The sequence below is a fragment of the Lissotriton helveticus genome, chromosome 11 (genome assembly GCF_964261635.1).
Source record: "Lissotriton helveticus chromosome 11, aLisHel1.1, whole genome shotgun sequence".
Lineage (NCBI taxonomy): Eukaryota > Metazoa > Chordata > Amphibia > Caudata > Salamandridae > Lissotriton > Lissotriton helveticus.
The window spans coordinates 923015080-923030800 of NC_136072.1; the positions used below are offsets into that span (position 1 = coordinate 923015080).

Below are 15721 nucleotides of genomic sequence, written 5' to 3' on the forward strand. Positions count from 1 at the left end.
TTTACATGCAGCCCGCTTATTTTAAGGCGGTCAGGATTATTTGTAGATGACATCGGTGCTCCTCCCAGGTGCTGCTATATATCACTATGTCGTCCAAGTAGGCCGAACTAAAGGAAGGATATGGTTGTAAGATAGTGTTCATAAGGCATTGGAAGGTGGCAGGTGCTCCGTGTAGACCGAATGGAAGGACCGTGAATTCATACAGCCCTTCATCTGTGATAAAGGCGGTCTTTTTTCGGTCTTCCTCACGGAGGGGCACCAGCCAATACCCCTTTGTGAGGTCCAGGGTGGTGATGTACACGGCGTCTCCTATTTTTTCAATCAGTTAATCAACCCTTGGTATTGGGTACGCATCGAAAGTGGATATATCATTCAGAGCCCTAAAATCCATACAGAAACGTTTGGTGCTGTTGGGTTTCGGAATCATCACGATCGGAGAGGACCAGTGACTATTGGAAGGGTGAATCACTCCGAGTTTTAGCACGTCTCTGACCTCTTTTCTCACGGCCTCTCGCCTAGCGGCAGGGATTCGATATGGTCGTTGTTTTAAGATATTTCCAGGCTGAGTTTCGATATGGTGTTTGACCAGGTTTGTCTTTCCCGGCAGATCCGAGAAGATATCTGAAAAGGGGTACAAGATGGTCCTTAAGTCTTCTCTCATTAGGTCAGACAGTTCGTCATTCACTACAAGATGCTCCAACGTAGACATCCCTGTCTGTTCGGTAGGTACAGCCAGGTGTGTTCCCTTGGGAGCCGGACCTAGCCATTCCTTCAGAAGGTTGATGTGATAGCACTGTGTCTTGGAGGATGAGAGCTGTAATCTGCAGGTAGTATCCCCAATCGTATCTATTATCTGATATGGCCCCTGCCACTCATTCTTGCTCTTACTGCTGATGGAAGGTAAGAGGACTAAGGCCCAGTTGCCGACCTTAAGACGTCTTAGTTTCTTTCCCTTATCATAGGACTTTTTTTGTTGGAACCGTTTTTGCTCCAGATTGGAATAGGCGAGGTGTCGTAGTTTGCCAAGCTTAGATTTCAGTTGAAGGGTGTATTCTAGAAAGGATCTTTGTTCTTGTTCTTCTTCGGACTCCCATGCATCTTTCGTCATCTCCAACAGTGACCTAGGAAGACGACCATACAGGAGCTCAAAAGCCGAGCATCCTAGACTGCTCTGCTTCTGTGCACGCAGCACGTATAGGGCCAGTGGTAGCTGCCGATCCCAGTCAGGCCCCTCTGAGGTCAACATCTTTTTCAGTGTGGTATTGAGGGTCTGGTTAAACCGTTCAAGCAGTCCATTCGTTTGGGGATGGTACACCAAAGTTTTTATATGACCTATATCAAGCGTTTTGCATACCTCTTTCATAAGTCGAGACGTAAAAGGTGTGCCCTGGTCGGATAGGATTTCTTTAGGGAATCCGACTCTTGCGAACAGTACTACGAATTTGTCAGCAATATTAGAAGTGGTGGGTGTCCTTAAAGGGAACGCTTCTATGAACCTTGTGGTATAGTCCACGATAACGAGGGCATATAGGTGCCCTTTTGAGGATTTTGGAAGGGGACCTATCAAGTCCATGCCCAACCGCTCGAAAGGAACCCCAATAAATGGGAAAGTGTTGCAAGGGGGCTGCTTGGGGTCTGTGAGTATTCCGTCTCTGACAAATTTCACACTTAGCACAATATTCCTGCACGTCTTTGTATATGCCAGGCCAAAAAAAATGACGTATGCTCTCCGTGGTTTTTTCCTTCCCGGCATGACCAGCAGTAAGGTGTGTGTGAGCGAAGAACAATACCTGTTCCCGGAAGGACAGGGGTACCAATAATTGGAAGCTGTTTCCTTCATTGGATTGTCTGTGTAGCAAGTCATTATTGATGATGAACCTGGGATACACCTTCTGTAGTATATCTTGAGACGCGTGAGCGCTTTCCCAGGCGTTATACAGGGTTCTGTCATCTACTTGGTCAAATCTAAAACTGCGGTCTATGACCCAGGGTTCAGGTGTTAGGAGTACAGGGATAGGCCAATCTACCCTGTGTACTGGCTGGTTAAGGGTGTTCCTTAAAAAGGGAGAGGAACTCAGGGTTGTCTACCCCTAGGATGACATTTTCTAGGAGAGAGTCTACCACCCCTACTTTGACGGTACAAGGCCCCTTTCCTACAGAAGTTAGGGTTATCAACGCCAGTGGGTAAGGCTTAACATCCCCATGGACGCAGCGTATGTGTACCACTGTTTCTCGGACATACTGGTTGGGGAGGTCAAAGCGTTCTTGTACTACCGATTGTCTACACCCCGAATCTAGAAAGGCTCTTACTGTATAGCCATTCATCCTCATACTCACATAAAAATACGGCGGAGTAGAGAACAGCTTTGGGAAGGTACCCCACTTCCATAGGTTCCTCTGTAGGCCGTTTTCTGGGACACAACCGAGCAATGTGGCCCCATTCACCACATTCGAAGCACTGTGGCCCTTTTACAAGGGGAGACACCATTCCATGCTGTCTAGGTCGTACATGATCCACCATAGGTTTTGGTTTCTTTTCTATTTTAGACTTCCGAAGACGGTGGCCTCCTGGCTTCTCAGGGTCCCCTCTGGTCTTCTGAGTCGGGTCTGTCTCGCCCTCTTCCTCCTCGCTCTTTGGTCTCGTCCACTTCCTTCGTTCACCTTCTCGTTCTCCGTCCTCCTGGGAAACGTCGTCCGTCGCTTCCTGGGCTCCTCCCCCTTTTGACGGGGCCGGCGCGGTGACGTTCAACATAGGAGGGGTCTCGTCGGATCGATACTCCCAGTTAAAAGGACCGTACTTCTCAAACTCCTCGCAATTCCATAGGGGATCGGTGTCCCTTACGTGCCACTCCTCCTGGGAGTATGGAGCAGGGTGCTGTAGAGAGGGGACAGAAGCAGGTGAAAGGGGGGCCACTGACCACCAGTCGGGTATATGATCCAGTCCCTCGACGGGCGACCCGCCCCGTCACAGTTATGATCGGAGAACGTCCGCCCTACATATTCTGATTTCGCAACGAGCATGGGCAAAGACTGGGATCCCACCAGCCTGTCCAGCCGGACATGCAGATCATGGACTGCTGAGTAATAGGAGTAGATTTGTTCGGTCGGGTTGAGGATGCGCCACAGGTCTTGTAGTGCCCATCACGAGAGCCAGTCCCCGAGCGCCATTGCATTTGACACTGCCCTTGTCGTGTGGAGAGGGGGAAAAGATCTGTCCATATGAACATCGAGTACCATATTAAAGTCCCCCCCCAATAGCCAAGGGAGCCCTGTATAGGGGATCAGTACCTGTGACAGTTGTGTTAGGAATGTTGGCTGGTCTATATTAAGGGCATATATCAACCCCAGCAGTATCATTTGACCGTGTAACTTCCCACGCACAAAGGTGTACCTGCCCTCCTGGTCTGTTACCACCTCTTCGCAGATAAATGGGGTTCCCGCACGCACCCAGATCAGTGTACCTCGTGCATGTGCTGAGAAGGTAGTGCCGTATATTTGCCCTCTCCAGCGTCTGCTCTGCCTGTGTCATGTGTGTCTCCTGTAAAAGAGCGATACCCACTGAGTGACGCTGAAGGTAGGAAAAGATAGAATAGCGCCTCGTGGGTGTGTGCATACAGCGTATATTCCATGTTGTGATGTTAGTACGCATCATCGCTAAGCTGGTTAGTCAATCGCTGCATTGAGCGCGGGGGTCGTGCCGGTGAGCCAGCGCCATGGTCAAATAATTACCCCTGTGGGCAGGTGTCATGGTCTGTGTGGGGGCTTGAGTCTCTTTGCTGCCTTGAGAACAGAACCGCAAACATAACTATCAGGGTGTATCCCATGGAGGGTGTCGGTCCAAACTTTTGTAACATGTGTGGATTACGAAACTAGTCCAGGATGGTTCCCGGTACGTGTACGTGCTAGAGGTGTCACGCCCTTACTGTCTCCCCCTAGTGTTTCCAGTGTGTTTAGGAGGTGCGCCAACGTGTCGAACGCCCATGGCAGCTGGCAGGCCTGGTGTGGGGCACACTGTGATGCCACTGTCTCCGTGTTATCCCAGCGTGATGCCTGATAAAGCCGGACTCTCGCATGGCAGTCCCCAACCACCCCACAAAGCAGCACGCGCCTCCCCCACCTCCCAGTGGCACCCCTGCAGTGTGCCACGCATAAACGTGTGTAAAGAAAATGGATGAACAAAGTACTACTTGCGTAGGTTGACTATGATTGAGTCCAGTGTTTCTTTACGGGATCATCTGCAGTCTGTGGGGTTACCCTCGGCATGTTCATGTCTTCTGATATTACTGTAGATGGGGATGATGGGCCACTGGTTCCTGATGTGTCTTGCATGAAGACTTCTCCGCGGTCACCACTGTTTGTAGTTCTGAAAGTTGACACCGCCTCTAAGACATCTTGTCGCTCCAGCCTAATTTTCTCTGGACTTGGCGCTACTTGACTTGGCCGTGTTGCCTGGGGTGTCCCACGTTGCCTCCGCCATTGAGTTCTCCGTGTTGTCAAGCCGCTGTCTACTGGGCCCGAAGGGTGCGTTCCTGTCCACCTTCCAGACTCCTCCAGCCAGTACCACGCCTCGGTGGGAGAGTCAAAGATGCGGGTACCCTCTTTCGTCACCACTCACAGCCGGGCGGGGAACAGCAAAGAGTAGGGCAGCTCTAGTTCCCGGAGTTGATGCTTTACTGTCGTGTAATTGCTTCTGCGTCGCATCACAAGTGCGGTGTAGCCTCGGAAGAACATGACTTGACTACCGCCCACTTTGAGGTCCCCCAACTTCCGGGTTTCTTAGCATAGCACCACTTCTCTGTCTCTGAAGTTGAGGAGTTTAAAGAGAAATGGGCGGGGCCTGGTGCCTTGCCGGGGCCTCTGGGCCGGCAACCGGTGCGCCCTCTCCACCACGAATTGCGGCGACAATGGCTGAGGCAGCAGGTCTCGTAGCCAGCGCTCAACATACTGTTCCGGGTTTCTGCCCTCTTCCCCCTCTGGAAGGCACACCGCACACACATTATTGCGCCGGGAGCGCCCTTCTGCATCTTCTGCCCTGTCTTTGAGTGCATGCACACGGTCCATTATATCTTGTAGCGCAGCAGCGTGATTCCAGGCAGCAGGTTGAAGTTCCTGGAGAGTTTGGTCTTGAACTGCAACCTTCTCAGCCAGCTTGCGATGGTCTGTATGGAGGAGTGTGAAGTCAGAGGGGACTTTGTCGATCCTTGATTCCGGGGACGTCTTGGTCTGTTCCAGGGTATCGGCAATCTTCTCCACTGCAGCAAGCACCGAATCCATTTTAGCCGCTAAAACCGCCGCTTGTGATTCCATCTCTGCTCCTTGCCTCCCGTGCCGGGGATCCAGGCTTCCCGTGCGCGGTGGCTCTTGCTGCACCTTGTCTCGGAGCCGGCCCATTAAGATCTGCTGCGCTGTTGGCTTTCGTGAGCAGCCCTTCTCGTGGATGGTCCTGGCTGTCTGGTCTCCGGGTTCACCCCTGATCGCGTACTGTTCGTGTTACCTGGCGAGGCTGTAGGCTGCGGTAGTTTCTCCCCCCTGTGGGTGTCGTCTGAGTCCGGAAGCAGGTCCCGCTGCAGGTAATCTTTATGTCCCTGAATGCACCCCAGCATTGGGGCGTCCGCGCACCACGTGCGGTAGCCGGTGAGGGTATCCCCAGTTGGTTCCTGTGTTTATGTCCGTTCCCTCACTGCTGCGTAATTCGCTGACTCCTGCCCAGCCCCATCCCAGAGGCGCCGCAGAAGGCACCGGAGGCTCCGCGCTGTGGTCGAGGCACTCACCGCAGCGCAGCCACAACGGCAATCATGGCCTGCGAGGCGGCATTGCCTGATCCGTCCCCGCTGCCTTTGTAGTCTCAGGGTCTGTTGTGACAGGGGCCCCCAATGTTCCGGGGTACTGCTGGTCATTGGGTATCCGGCCCATGGTTGTGTGTCCCCTCTGGGACTGTATGACTGGGCCAGCAGCTCACTTCCCCAATCTGCCACACCGGGCGGGCGACCCCACCACCCCAGTGAGTCTCAACAGCCCCTGCCTAGGGCCGGTGTCTCCTTCTGCTACGCCTCAGGTCATTTGTTGGGCTTCGCAGGTATCCAATTCTCCACGTGCTGCCCTGCCGGCCCCCAGGGTGTCGCGTCTCCCCATGTACTGCAACATGGCTGAAGATTGTCAGGACGTGCCCCCACCACGAAGATCTGCCGCGCCCCGCAATCCCAGCAGTAGGGCGCCCTATTTGCACGGTGTTGTATCTGCTGCTTGGAGGCTGCTGTCAGCCTGCTTCCTCCCCAGTGTGTCTTTGAGGTGACCCAGAGGGCCTTTCCTGTGCTTCAGCACCTCAACCTAACTCGTCTGCAGTATCAGCATTGTTAACTGTGTCCATTCAATTACACTACTGCAGGGCCTTCTGAGGGTCTCCTACCCCGTGGTTTCTCGCTTCTCCCCTGGGGTTTCAGAGATCCAAGTGTCCCCCACAGAGGGCATTGATTTCTGTGGGCCGCTCCCGGCGCCGTTCTCACGCCCAACCCGGTTTCGCGGTAGTGGGACCCTTCCGGAGCCTGCCGCTCTCCTCTGGCAGCAGGGCTCCCCGTCCGATACTGCCTGTCTCTTCAACCCAGGCCGCTGTCACTCGTCTCCAGCCTCTGCCACGGGCGCTCGCCTCTCCCCGTCCGCACACCTTAGTCTCGCTGGTTGATGCGCGTAAGGGCAGGTTAGCGCTCCGTCTCGACTCTGTGCTGCCGCCACCTCCAGGCAGTGCGGGTCGCTTCAAACTGCCCCGTGAGATTCCCCGCCTGCTGGCAGTCTTCCTCGGGAACCCTCTGTATGTCTGCCGATCTTGAAGGTCTCCCTTCCGCCGGCGCTGTCACTTTCGCAGCCAGCGGCTATCGATAAGAGGGCAGTTGCGAGGACCAGCCTCAGCCCCCTGCAGCGCGCCACCTCCTCTCTCGCTCTAGGCCTCTCGACTTCTGTGGGCCACGGCCTCTGTCATGCAGGATAATCACTTTGCCGGGTCTCCCAAGCGCCTCTCCTCAGTATCTCACCGGCTCCAGGTGTTTTCGGCACGGTGGGCACCCCTTCAGGATCTTTTGGGCGGATAATCAGGGGATATTTGCCGGAGCGCTAGATGCTTGCGTCCGCCATGTTGGCTGGCTAGCCACGCCCCCCCCCACTCACCTGGTTGTCTAGTTTGAGGTTTCCCTGCGTGCCAGCTGAGCTAGAGCCCAATTTCATCAGCTAACCACATTGTAAAAGGCACATTGATCATGTTTGGTAAAATTTGATGTTTCCAGGTTATGTTTTGTGTTGTAGCGCTTAGCATAGCCACACAAGAAGGGTACTGTTTTTATCTGGGGACATGTGGCGATACAGGATAGTTGAACATTTATTGTTACCAATTGGATTGGTATTCGTTTTTGGCTTCAAAATGAGCTGTGTGCAAGAAAGGACATTTTGCAAAATGCTCTGGCTTGGAGCAGAATGTTGCTGCTGGTCCAGCCCCAACATGGAACCCGGACCGGCCTGACACCACTGGGCATTGCGACTCCACACTAGAGGTAAGGGGCAATCGGCAGTGATATCGCGCAGCAGGTTCCTCCCCCACCCTCTCTTCTGGGTTACTGCTGTGGTTCAAGTGGACCTCTAGGCAACAGAGGATCCCTACTATGAGGGCCTCAGGCTAAGGCTACGTCCCTCCTGGCCCGATCACCGGCCTCACTACAGCACCCTCCCATAGATTTCACAAGTCTCTCATACCATGGAGGTACCCTCTTCTGAACATGCCGCGCACCAAACGTGGCAAAGACACCTCCTTCCCAGGGACAAAGCAGTTGCCTCCATGTGGCTCAAATCAGGCCCACTTGTCCCGGCACCCTCCCCCTCCCCCCCTCCCCCCCTCCCCCCTCCCTCCTCCCCTCCTCCTCCTCACACACACACACACACACACACAGGCCTACATGAACAATTTCGTTCCAGGAAATAAAAAACTAAATTGGCTCCCTCAAAACGGAATTCAAGGCCTGCCTTCATGACCTTTAATGTGAAATTACTGAGATTGGGGGACGGGTCGATGACCTGGAACGTATGATGGACGCACGCTCGGAGAACCAAGAAAACCTGTGGCGTAGAATGGCTACTCTTGCGGTGCAGCACATTGATCTCCAGCGGGAACAGGAGGACTTAGAAAATAGGAGCAGAAGAGACAACCTTCGCATTAGACGGATCCTAAAGGGCTGCAGGCTCCCAAATCATGGCTTTCACGGCGGACCTACTCCTGACGATCAGACGACGAGGACGCCTCTCTACCGACCTTAGACAGAGCCCACCTCGTTGCCATGGCCCGGGGTCGTTCGGACTTCGTACCTGACATACACACATGTGTACACTTCACTGAAAAGGAAGCTATCCCGCAGGCCTCATTACATAAGGCGACATTGCTCTACAACGGGCACACTATCCAAGTATTCCAAGACAACATTCCGGTGATGTTACAGCATTGTAGAGACTTCAAACCTGTTACAAGCAAACCTAGCGACCTCAACATCAAACATCAGTGGGGCCACCCGTTTGCTCTGATCTTTACTTGGAATGGTAAACTATTGGTGTTCTGCTCCTTACGGGACGCAAAACAACTTCTGCATCTTGCAATGACCTCCTGAGAAACTAGCCCATCTCCTCCTCATATCTCGTCTGGGAAGCTATACGCCCTGAATAGTCCATGGTGCCCACTGCCAAACATAGAGCGTGCAAAGGAACAGTCCTATTCTCAAGTCAAACAAGACATTATAAAACACCTCCGCTCCATGGACGGTGCGCACTCCCCAGCCCGATCTCACGCAGCCTCTTAGTGAATGCTTGGTTGCTCCCTCCTTGGCTAGGATCCAACCTGTCTCCTGGCTTTACAATGCTCCAACCGCTGGCACAATGCCACCCCAGACCCTACGTACATGACAGTGTCCGCCTGATGAGACATACATCCTGGGATTGCAGGCCCCATGTTGGGATACCTTCGTCCGCTGGTACCTATGCGGCCTGCCAATTTAACCCCTGCAGTGGACTGCTACATAGGCTCCATTGCCATTGACTCTGGCTCCATAGAGGGATGACCCTTCATCTGACTACTACTGGCTGCAGAGGCCAGAGACATTAAGATTTACTGAACTTTCTCTCACAGCCCCTCGCTCTATCCGCCCCTTTGGAGAGTGACATCTCCAGAATGGGCCTTGCCCAGACTAATGGGCCATTGCAGGACATGAATGGAGTTTCCCGGCTCGGTTGGCCTTTTATTGTCTATTTTGCCTCCTTCCTTCCCTCTCCTGTATCCTATCCATAGGAGATCTCGGGCTGGAGGTGGCCGCTTTCTGGGCTCCTTCCTCTCTCTGCTCTCCTTCCTCTATCTGCTCAACACTAGGGGAGGATTGTTGCTCAGTACAAACTCTGGCACAGTATTTTGACTTCTCTTTTCCCCACTCTTCCGACCCTTTCCTGAGACTGGAGGCGCTCTCAAGAACCACGATCTACGCCTGCTGAGACCTCTGAGCCTAAGCACTTTCATACCTGGGGTGGCCACTCTTTCACACTTGTCCACCATAGAAGCTAACCCTCTTGCTTTGAATAATGATGTACTGCACATCAAATTTCTCTCCCTCAAATGTGAGGGGACTTAATGCCTCTAACATGCGATGCCAGATCTGGCGCTACCCACTGGTACACGACCCATACGTCATTTTATTGCAAGAAACACACCTTTTACAATCTTACATACATTGCATGGCCCACCCAAAATACCCGACTCAATATTGGGTGCCCTCCCCAAACCAAGATGCCCAGGGTTGCAATCCTGTGTAAAGTGAGATTCTGCTCAAAGGGATCGTAGGTGGTGCAGAACAGGGAAGGTTGTTTTTATTAAAATCAGGGTCCAACACAATGCACAGCCTCTCACCCTGCTCAAATTATACACACCCAACCAGTCAGAGGACTCATATCTTAGAACCCTGCTGAAAGAACAGGTATCCCAGTACGAAGATCGCTTAATCATGGGAGGGGATTTTAATTTGGTCTGAGACTCTGAACTGAACCGCAGCGCTACTTCCTTCCAGGCACGGGGGAGATGTCCACTGCGTTGAAAAGGGACTTTATCGATCTAAGCCTCATAGATGCCTGCCGTTACAAATTTTCAGACGCTCAGGATTGCTCTTTATTTTCACATGTTCACAGCTTATATTCACATATTTATTACTTCCTCTCACACTCGCTAATGTGGCCCTGAACTCGGCTCATATCTCAGACATTTCCATCTCTGACCATACCCATCTGGAGCTGGTACTGCAATGCCGAAACGCTTCGTCACACTCCCCTCCCTGCTGGCGGCCCCCCCACACACACATCCTATGCGACCTGATTAACATTGATGAGATACAACAGGAGATCCCAGCATACTTTGAATCAAATGCTCTACCTGAGACACCAGACTTTATCCTGTGGGTTGCCTCTAAGGCAACAACTCGGAGCGTCATTACCTCAGTTGTAATTGCCCTACCCGGGAAGCTCGGGTGGTGGAAACCGGACTGACTAAGGACATCAAACCCCTGGAAAGGCTGGACCACTCAGCACCCTCTAGACAGCACAGGAAGCAACTGGCACTGCTCCGTGGCCAATTGAGGGTAGAGCTGACTAATAAGGTGGAGCAATCACTGCTGGCATTAAAGCAGAGATACTGTGAGGGGGGAGATAAAGGCGGATCCATCCTGGCCCACTGACTCTGCCGCCGGGTGGCATGGGCCCATATTTCAAAGATTAAACATGCAGACGGTACCTGGGCTGCTTCTGAGTGTGACAAGCATCAAGGGTTCCACTCTTTTTACACTACTCTCTACAGGAAGGAAAGCCCTCCCCAGGTTGACTTTAACTCCTTTCTATCCTACGGTCTATGGACACTCTTTGACTCTTACCATACACAGCTTCTAGAGGCTCCAATTACATTGGACGAACTGCAGCGTTCGCTTAAAGACCTGCCAGTGGGTAACACCCCTGGCCCAGATGACCTCTTGGTCTCATTCTATTGCTTGTTCTTGCCCCAGCTGCAAGATCACTTAAGTTTTTTTATTTCATGCTCTGGAATCACGGGCCTCACCCCATCATATCTATGGCGGAAATAGTTCTTATCCCTAAATCAGGAAATGACCCCTCTAGTGCGCATCTTACCGTCCTATTGCCCTGCAAAACAATTATGCCAAGATTTATACTAAAATCCTGGCAAATCACCTGCAACAATATCTGCTTGACCTGCTTGATCAGGTTGGGTTTATCCGCCAGGGCACGGACAACATAGGTCTGGTAGCCCATTTAGTTTAAAAGGTCCACCACCGGGACATCCCGGCATGCTTACTCTCCCCAGACGCTGAAAAAGCCTTTGACCGGGTTGGTTGGGTCATCTTACGCACAGTTCTGCAGAAAATTGGCTTAGGCCCTACTATGATATCCCGGATCATGGCATCTTACACTGCCCCACAGCACAGATTCGGTTTAACTCCCAACTCTCCCCACCCATACGCATACAAAGGAGCACCAGGCAAGGCTGTCTGCTCTCTCTCCTCTACTTTTCGCCCTGGTGGTGGAACCGCTGGCGATAGCCATACTCCCAATTGCATATATCAAGGGCATCCCCTTTGGCGGCTTAGAACACAAGGTTGTTTTATTTGCAGATGAGCTCCTGCTTGCACTGACCACCCCTAGGATCTCCCTGCCTACATTAGTATCTCTTCTTCCATCCTTTAAGAGGCTCTTGGGATTCAAAATTAACATGGCCAAATCCCAGGCATTAAACCTACCGATTCCCCCACAGGATATACCCGACCTGCAATTACTTGCCCCCTTCCAATGGGCTTTGCACTTGCTCTGCTACCTAGGCTTGAATTTAACTCTGTCCCGGTCATCGTGGTCCCAAGCTAACTGGTCTGATTGTAGACTATCAGTTCTTGAAGACCTGTGAATCTGGAGACTGCTTCCTATGTCTTGGCTTGGCCGTCTTAATGGGGTCAAGATGTCCATTTTGCCGAAAGTCTTATATTTATTACAAACCCTGCCCACTCCTATTCCGCAGGCTGATATCCTACGCCTTCAATGAGACGTGACCTCCTTTATCTGGCGGAGGAAACGCCTGTGATTCTCTTAACAAACTTCTCATGCTGCCTAGGGATTGGGGGGCCTACGATGTCCCTACTTCATGGACTGTTAATGGGTGTCGCACCTCCGATACATTTCGAAATGGGTTGTTCAAGAAAGCGAAAAGCATTGGTTTCACATTAACTGCACGGTGGCTTGTAGGCCCCTTTGGGGCCTGGCTCTCTAGACCTACCCGGCCCGGAGTGCTTATATAGCCACACCCGGGAAAACAGTCTTCGACATCTGGGACAAGATTGCAATCTCGAGGGGTCTCACCTCCTTACCTGTGCCCAACTCTCCGTTGGCACATAACCCTAACGTTCCTCCAGCCTAACAACCGCAATCATTCTCAGCCTGGGTTGAGGGAGAATGGCGAACAATACAAGATCTCGTTGAAGGGGACTTATTCGAAACCTTTGACCAATGCAAGAGAGACTTTCACCTTACAGAGGTATCTCAACTGCAATACTACTAACTCTGCACTGGCTGCTCACACCACTGAGTGCACAGGGAGCAACACGGCCACTCATTCCCTTAGAGATACTGGTACGGTCTTTCGACGGCACTCTGGGCTTGATATCTCGCACATGTCAGGTGCAACAACATTCCACTTCTACCCAATGCCATGCGTACCAAACACAATGGCACACAAACTCTATAAGGAAAATCTCCCCAAAACAATGGAATTAACTATGGCGCGTCATTCCTAGGATATACAGGAGTATACCACAACCCAAATCTGCCTATAAACACATGACCCGCTGGTATTACACTCTGACCCGTTTACAGAAAATTTTCCCCACCTCCTTTCCCCTCTGTTGGAGCGGTCAGTTAGCGACTGGCGATTGCATCCACATTTGGTGGTCATGCTCACTACTTACTTATTCTGGAAGGAAGTCTTGTGACACATCAGACACTGTAGGCTTCCCCCTACCGAACTCGCATACAGTGGCTATCCTGGATGTCTGGTCCCAGCTGCTTACAGCTATGATCCACTCCGACTCGCACCTTATCGCGCACATGTTGAGAGCGGCCAAACAAGTACTTGCTCTTCACTTGAAGAACCCCTCCGCCCCATCTATTACTCTGTGGTTCACACGCCTCTGGCACGTAATGGCAGTGGAACTCTTAGCATGCCGAATCACACATACAGAATCCAAATTCACACACATTTGGCAACCACTGATTGATCACATCTCCATTCCCAAATCTACTGTGTTATCCCAAACTTAGTAACGTGGGCCTTGGAATCTGCGTACTTACCAGCATGGTAGTTACTCCACAAGGGCTGTAAGGAACCGGGCGCACAAGTTATACGTCGACACGGCTGTTGTTGATTGTAATCAGGCAACTATGCACTTTTTAGATGAACATTTTCAGCCTCTATGCTAGTTCGGTCATGGTTCTTGAAGCAAATTTTATAGAAATGTGCATTTGCCTAGGAACTTTTAGGAGAATGGACTCTAAATTTTACATCTCGCACTTTTTCATGGCTCTTATTGCACCTTACCGTTTGTACTGTACGCCAGTTTTTATATTCTTTTTGTAGTATTATGGAAACATCGTAATTTTTAATGAGTTTTAACCAACTCTATCATTACAAAATGGGTTGTTTTTTGTATAAGTGTTTTACTATGTAGCTGATTGCAAAGGTTTTTATTAATCCAGCAATAAAGAGCCAACCTTACCTTACATCTCCATTTACTTTCATGTAAGACTCCAGAGAGTGGACAGGGGTATGATGGTAGACTGTACTGGAGGTAGCTGAGAGGTCCAGCAATATCAGGAGGCACGGTTCATTGTCACCTGTGTTCAGCAGGACTTTGTCTACGATGTTTAAAATGCCTGTTTCCGTGCTGTAGCATGATCTGAAGTCAAATTGGTAGTTGTACAGGGCATCGTCCTTTATTTTATTGCCAGGTAAGTATCTTTTAAAAGGTGTTACAAATAGAAATAGGTATATATTAAAAAAGTGTCCAAACATTAGAATAGTGCTCCAACAAACCAGCTTTTGATTTGCAGGTACAGTTAATATTTCTCTTCACATTTGACATTATAAGCCTTGTAGTTCATGTAGTTTTAGCTGTCAGTGTAAAATAATGCCGATTCATTTCCTGATGCACATTTTGTTCTACCTAGCGCTCATCAGAGGAGTTTAGAAGAACAGCAAAGGTGGTCTGAAAGCAGTTCACTTTTGATCAGTTCACCCTCAGTGTGTGGTGCTTCATCCTGGGCAAAATGGGGTATGTACCTCTACAAACGAGGTAAATACAAATTTACGTTCAGGTCCTGTAAAGCAAATGGGTAAAATAAAGCACACATGCAGATGCACATTATTTTTACTAGATAAATAGGAATAATTAAAATATATTTATATACATATAGTTATTAGGTTTAATATTTACAGTAAATTAGGGACATTTTCTTTCTCCTTAATAAACACAAGTGCGTACACACACACACCCTCGCACTGGGTAATCAGATGAAGTATATATTTTCTGTATGTAGAAAGGTTGCATGTTAGTTTTAGGGAGTTTAAAATAAGGATAGAGTTTACAATTTTTTTTAATAATGAGCGTTTTTGGGCAGGGTGGTGACACACCCGGCATAATAAATGAAACAAAAGTATATACGCAATATCTCTCTCTCTCTCGCACTTGCCCTCTCCCGTGCCCTCTCTCTATATCTATTTCTCTTTCTGTCCCTCTCGTCCTCTCCCTCCCCTTCCCTCCAGTAGCAACTCTATAGGTATGGTTACCCTAGAGTTTCCATTGAAAAGGCATTACTTAGAATATTTGGACAGGTAGTTCACAGATGATCCAGCAGCTAAACTTGAAAACTGTTCATCCATTTGGAGAACAGATCTTTTATTCGTGTAGTCCATTTCAGGGTCATAGTCTGACAGCTGTCGGACTGCATGGCTGCAACAGAGAACAAGCATTTGCAATGCAATAGGTCTTGCATTACTGAAAGTTTGAGCTATTGGTGTTGCTAATAATAATGCAACGGCAATAGCTCCAACTTCCAGTAAATCAAGAGTTATTGTTTTGCAAATGTTTTTTTAATATTTATTTATTTTTTAAGCAATTGCTGCACCTGCGCTTATTGCTTAAAGACTTAGGTGTGTGTTAATAGAACCCTGGCAAAGGAAAACAAACCAAACCTGAAAATGGTGCTGTGCAAAACAGATGTTAGGATACCATTCATCCTAAACTTGGAGCTGGCTGTCATCATACTTAACGCCACTGTTGACATCATACAACCACAACTTACTGCTCACTCTTTCACTTTCATGACCTGTTGCCTGTTCTTTTGGGGCAGCAGCCTACACTATTATTTATTTAGATTATTTACAGTTTTTGTAAAGCGCTATGTGTCTTTTTCTGGTCGCCTTAAAGTGCTGGATTACTGAAGTCGTGCTAGCTGGTAGCAGTGAGATTGTTAAACGTGTTTAGCAGCTTACATCTGAATTTCACGATTGTGTTCCTTTTTCTTAGTACAATCTCAGTACTAACCAACCACACTTTTTTTTTTGCTAATGATTAGAACACACTTAAGCATTAGACACCTGTTACAT

At 50.0% G+C, this 15721-nt stretch overlaps 1 protein-coding gene across 17 annotated transcripts in view; it reads left to right on the plus strand.

The window, feature by feature from the left end:
• MTMR3 (myotubularin related protein 3) overlaps positions 1-15721 on the plus strand; it is a 1335997-nt gene that overhangs the window by 366681 nt on the left and 953595 nt on the right. The gene's annotated exons all lie outside the window — the stretch shown is intronic.